Genomic DNA, 5,411 nt, shown 5'->3' with positions numbered 1-5,411 from the left:
ACTCCTCATGGAAAACGAGCTCCTGTGCTATCGCCCAGTCGACGACCTCTACGAGGACTGGCTTGACCGCGTCGCCGAGCTCGTCCACGCCGCAGGGGGCTCCCCGGCGCTGTCCCTCTCTCTGCCACGCCCTCCACCGGCCACGGGCGACGTGGCTCATGGAGCGCCCCCACCACCTCTTCCCCAAGACGGTGCCTTGGCACCAAGGCACGCGGCCCCACGGCGTGATCCACCACGCCCGGTGCCCACGCGCGAAGAGAGAAGCCGCCAAGAAATTCCTCGGCCGCGAGAAGCTGCACCTGCGCTCCTCGCGCCACCTCGCCAAGACCGCGCGCTACCTGCGGTAGCGGCACGCGGGCCTCACCAAGACCAAGCTCCACCTCCGAGACGGGCCCCGGCAACCACGGCCGGCTGCCGCGCCTTCACCCCCGAGCCGTGTAGCGTCGCCTGGCCAGGCAAGTTCAAGCCGGATCTGCCTCCTCGCTACGACAGCACCGCCGACCCCGCGGAGTTCCTGCAGCGCTATGAGCTGAGCATCGAAAGCAGCTAACGGCGACGGGAAAGTCATGGTGAACTGGTTTCCCATGGCTCTCAAGGATGGTGCCCACTCCTGGCTCCTGAACCTGTCACCGGGCTCGATCTCCTCCTGGGACGAGATGCGCGACCGCTTCGTCGCCAACTTCCATGGCACTCGCGACCGCCCGCCGGCCGCGGGCGAACTGCGCCGCATCAAACAACAACCAGGAGAGACCCTCCGGAAGTACATCCAGCTCTTCAACAACACCCGCCTCAAGATCCCAAAGGTCACGGACGAGGCCATCATCTCCGCGTTCTCTGACGGCGTCCGCGACATCAAGATGAAGGAGGAGCTCGCTATCCACGACGAGCTGTGCACATCTCAGGAGCTGTTCAACCTGGCGACCAAGTGCGCAAGAGCTGAGGAGGGGCGCCTCTCCCTCCTCGAGCTGCCAGCTGCGGGAGCAGAAGAGAAGAAGGCCGAGGCCAAGGACGTGAAGCGCAAGGAAGTCGCAGTGCTAGCAGCGGAGCCGGACACCAAGCGAGGCAGGGACCGGCCCGAGTCATCCAAGGGCAGCCGACCGTTCCGCGCCTTCCACAACCTGAACACACACAACACCAGTGACTGTCAAGAGCTCAGAGCCATTCGCGAAGGACGCTTCGGTCGACACCCCGAGCGCAGCGACCGGGGCTACGGCCGAGGAGGAGGACGTGGAGGCGGACGCTGGGACGACCGTGGCCCGCGCCAGGAATGGCGCGACATGCCTCGTGAGGACAGTTGGCAAGACCATCCTCGCGAGGGTGCCTGGAGGGACCAGCCTCGTGAGGATCGCCCCCAGGGCAACGCCGGTCTTCCCCCGTTGCCGCCACCACCAAGAAGGAACGACGATCACCATCAAGACGAGGGGGCTGGGGGCTTCCAGGAGCCGCGTGCTATCGCCTGCATCTTGGGCGGCGCTCAGGCCCCAGCCTCTCAGCACATCTACAAACAGTTCGCTCGTGAGGTGAATGTAGTCCTCCCCGAGCTCGAGGCCACACGCCCGCTCAGGTGGTCCCAGTGCGCCATCACCTTCAACTCGACAGATCAGCTCAAGTGCGCAGCCACTGCTGGCGCCCTCCCGATGCTTTGCTCCCCAGTCATCAGCAATGTGCAAGTTACCAAGACCCTCATCGACGGTGGCGCAGGGCTCAACGTCCTGTCCGTCGACACGTTCGACAACCTCCAAGTCCCGTATGAGCAACTTCAACCTACCAAGCCTTTCTCAGGAGTGATCGACGGTTCCACCACACCGATAGGGCAGGTCTGCCTGCCTGTCACCTTCGGGGAACGCAAGAACTATCGCACCGAGCTCATCGACTTCAACGTCGCGCACATCCGCCTGCCATACAACGCCATCCTCGGGTATCCGGCCCTGGCCAAGTTCATGGCGGTCACCCACCATGGCTACAATGTACTCAAGATGCCGGGAAGCGGCGGAATCATCACTGTCCCATGTGAAGAGAGAGATGCGGTGTGCTCCCACGAGCGTGCCTTCCAAGCTGTAGCAATCGACGACCCCGACAGCAAAGGCGAGGGCCCTCCCGAGGTCCTCCCCAAGAAGAAAAAGCAGCTGCGCCGTGCATGATCTCAGGAGGATGGCGTCGCAGCAGGAGCCTCGTCAGGATCAGCGCCCGCTCTAGGGGCGCCTCCCTCCATCGCATAGGAAGGCGCGCCCGGCGCCCTCCTCGGGTAGGGCTCGGGGGCTCTCTTCTGGAGGGCCTCAGACTTTGCCAACCTCACGAGGGAGGCGCTTGGGCGCCACCTGGAGGCATGCTTCGTGGCACGTTTCCGTCAGGAGAACACATGGCAAGTAGTGCCCATCACTCAGGAGTTCATCACCAAGACCACTCAGGAACTGCAAGACGCAAGGGCCATGCGCGGCGACCGCCGCCACCAGGCGCAGCTCCCCATCCAGGCGAGGATGCTGGGATGCGCGTCTGCATCGACGTTCCAGGACTCAACAGGGCCGCATCTCAGGAGCTTTTCTGGCCTTCGCGTGTGGGCTGTTGCGAGGGTCCACCACACAGCTACGTTCGCATGCCCTTCAGCTTGCCGAGTGTGGCGTCAGCCTATCAGCGCAACATGCGCGTGTCCTGCCGGCTTAGGTGGCCAGGTACCACGCCGTCTTGGCAGAGATGGAGACGGTCTTCAGGGAACCACCCGAGCCCCCAGAGCCTCCCGAGGCTCAGGGCCCTAGTGGCTCGTGGGGAGCCATTCCTTCGCCGCGTACCTTTAGCTGCCCCAACTCTCCTTCGTCAACAGAACCAGGTGACATTTTCCAAGTTCGTTTAGCTGGGAGCGCCCCTCGGGCTGCATTATTCCCAGGCCGCGTGGGTCCGTCCCTGTGGCATGTATCCCTTTTGCATTGTCTTTAGCTTACCTTGCTGGGGGCACCCCTCGGGCTGCATCATCCCCAAGCCGCTCGGGCCTGACCCAGTGGTATGTATCTTTCTGCATTTACCCAAGCTGATTTACCTCCCATGCTTAATCTGCCTATGATTACCACCTGCCCGATCGTCTCCTCCAACGGGGCCTCCTCACAATGGCACGACGCTGGTGCATGGGTCCGTCCCTGCCACGTCGACAAACCTGAGCGGTCGAGCTCTGGCTCACGCACGCCCCGCGCACGTCACCTCATCAGGCCCTCAGTGTCTTCACCTCCTCGCGGAGCAACCAGCGGCAGGCTGGCAACCATAACGGCAAAACCGTGTTTCTCCTTGTGCTGGCTTGCAGGAATATCACGAGAATAGCACCAGGCGGCACCGCGAGCTCCCACCTCTTCCAAGTAATCCGCTTGCACATTAAAAGGGGGGCTCCTGAGCATCGCTACTCAGGAGCTCTTATTGGCTCTCCAGCCCTCACCCCCTGGCCTTGACCACGGCATCACAATCTGGCATACCAGCGGCGGCTGAGCTCGCTCGAGGGCCGGGACCTGAGGACGTAGAGCACGAAGGAAAGCATTGGAAGGGGAAGGACCCGTACGGGCCTAACCTAGCTACACTGCGGATGGTTGCGCGCAGGCCTAGCGCACCATGAGGAATCGACTCGGAATCGGCCAGATAAGTCTCGCGTGCAGATTGGCTAGTTGTTGGAGCCTAGATGTTGGTGCCCGCCGCATCCCTGTTGAGACCACGTCGCCTCCCTTTCCCTCCTTACCATGGTCGCTTGAGCGCTAAAGGGGACCTCCTGAGCATCGCGCCTCAGGGGCTCTTATTGGACCTCGGGCCGCTCACCTCCTGGCCTTGACCACGGCACGCGACCTGGCATACCAGTGACGGCTGCAGCCTGCCTGGGGACTAGGACCTGTCAGCATAGAGCAACAAGCTATCACGAGGTTGGAAAGGGGAGATCGAGCCTGAACAGGACATGCGTTCGCAAATTCTCATAACGGGGAATACATACGCAAGAGACATTACAGACCCTTTACACACCCCCACGGGGTACTTCCTGATTCTTCGCAGGGAACAAAAGCAAGAACTAAGAGGAATCCTATCTACACCCTCCCGTGGCGGACGCCATCATCAACAGTGGGCCATGGGAGGCCGGCGCCGACCCCATCCAGATCAGCGGCGGCGGCGGCTGGACGCCGCGGCTCTGCGCCGAGCCCGGCGAGAGCTCGGGGGCACGTAGCTGTCGTCGCTCGTCTCCGGAGTCTCGTAGAGCTCAGGAGAGTCGCTAGACTCCCAAGGGCTGCTGCTGCTGGAGTAGCCACGAGTGGAGCGCGCGTCAGCCTGGCGCTCCCCTCCAGGGCAACACTCCAGCTGGCGGCCCTCCGCATCGAAGACCTTGAAGAAGAGTGTGGAGGTGCCGTCGAACTCAAAGTGAATCACGAGGGCGCCCTCCGCACGGCAAACCCGCGCAACCTCGCCCCAGCCGCGGGTCATGAAGATCTTGCCGGTGGGGACTGCTTCGATCTCTGCTCCGGTCGCCGGAGCGTTGAAGTCGGCATGATGTAGCCAGAGCTCGAGGGGCCCCCATGGCGGCATCACATCGGAGAAGAACCGCGGGAAGCGGATCCAAGAGCTTGGGGGCATCGGTGCCCATAGCACAAGCTCGCGCGAGGAATCCATGGCGTGGATTCCAGGAGCAAAGGCACGCATCGCCGTCGCGTGGCGACCACGGGCGCGGCTCGGGCGTCGCTGCTCATTGCTCCGCCCTCCTGAGTCCTCGGCTCGGGCGTACAAGGGAAGCGGGTACCCTGGAGGAGGCCGCTCGCACCAAGGCCTCGTCACCACCTGCATCGCCGCCTCGTCGCAATGATGGACCGACCTCTTCTTCGGCGGGAGCGGCCCCGGATCATCGCGGGGGGCCTTTCCTTTCTCTTCAGCGCAGAACCTTCGGATGGGCGCCATTGTTGCAAACAGAGGAGCAAGGAGGAAGAAGCGAGTGAAGCAAGGAAGAGATGGGCAATGGGGGCTCCGCCCCCTTCCCCATTTATAGCGATAGAAGGCCAACCGGCGCCTCCCGCGATCACAGGTAATGATGGTTTTCCTTGCATGTCGTAGGGACTTGTCAAGTCGTGCAGTTGCCGAGGCAGCATGGGGAAGTGGAGACGCCCACGTCCAATCAAACGCCACGCGTCGACCAAGGCCGCAGGCATTTGGGGCCCGCGGTGCTCCGTACATGACCCTTGGCTTCGCCGCGAAGCCAAGCCCAAGTGCGCCTTGGGCCCGGGGCCTACTGTCGGCGTTCTGGGAATGGGGGTCCCCAGACTTGCCTGCCTGCGGCCCACGGTGTGGGTACGCGAGCAGGCCTGTGTGGCCCATCTTCATCAACAAGGCATTCAAGACCCTCGCGAGGGGCCAAGCCTCGCGAGGCGGATGACACTAGACCTCCTCGGGAGCGGCCTCACCAG

The sequence above is a fragment of the Aegilops tauschii genome, chromosome 4 (genome assembly GCF_002575655.3).
Source record: "Aegilops tauschii subsp. strangulata cultivar AL8/78 chromosome 4, Aet v6.0, whole genome shotgun sequence".
Taxonomy (NCBI): domain Eukaryota; kingdom Viridiplantae; phylum Streptophyta; class Magnoliopsida; order Poales; family Poaceae; genus Aegilops; species Aegilops tauschii.
Note: the sequence above shows the minus strand (reverse complement) of the source record.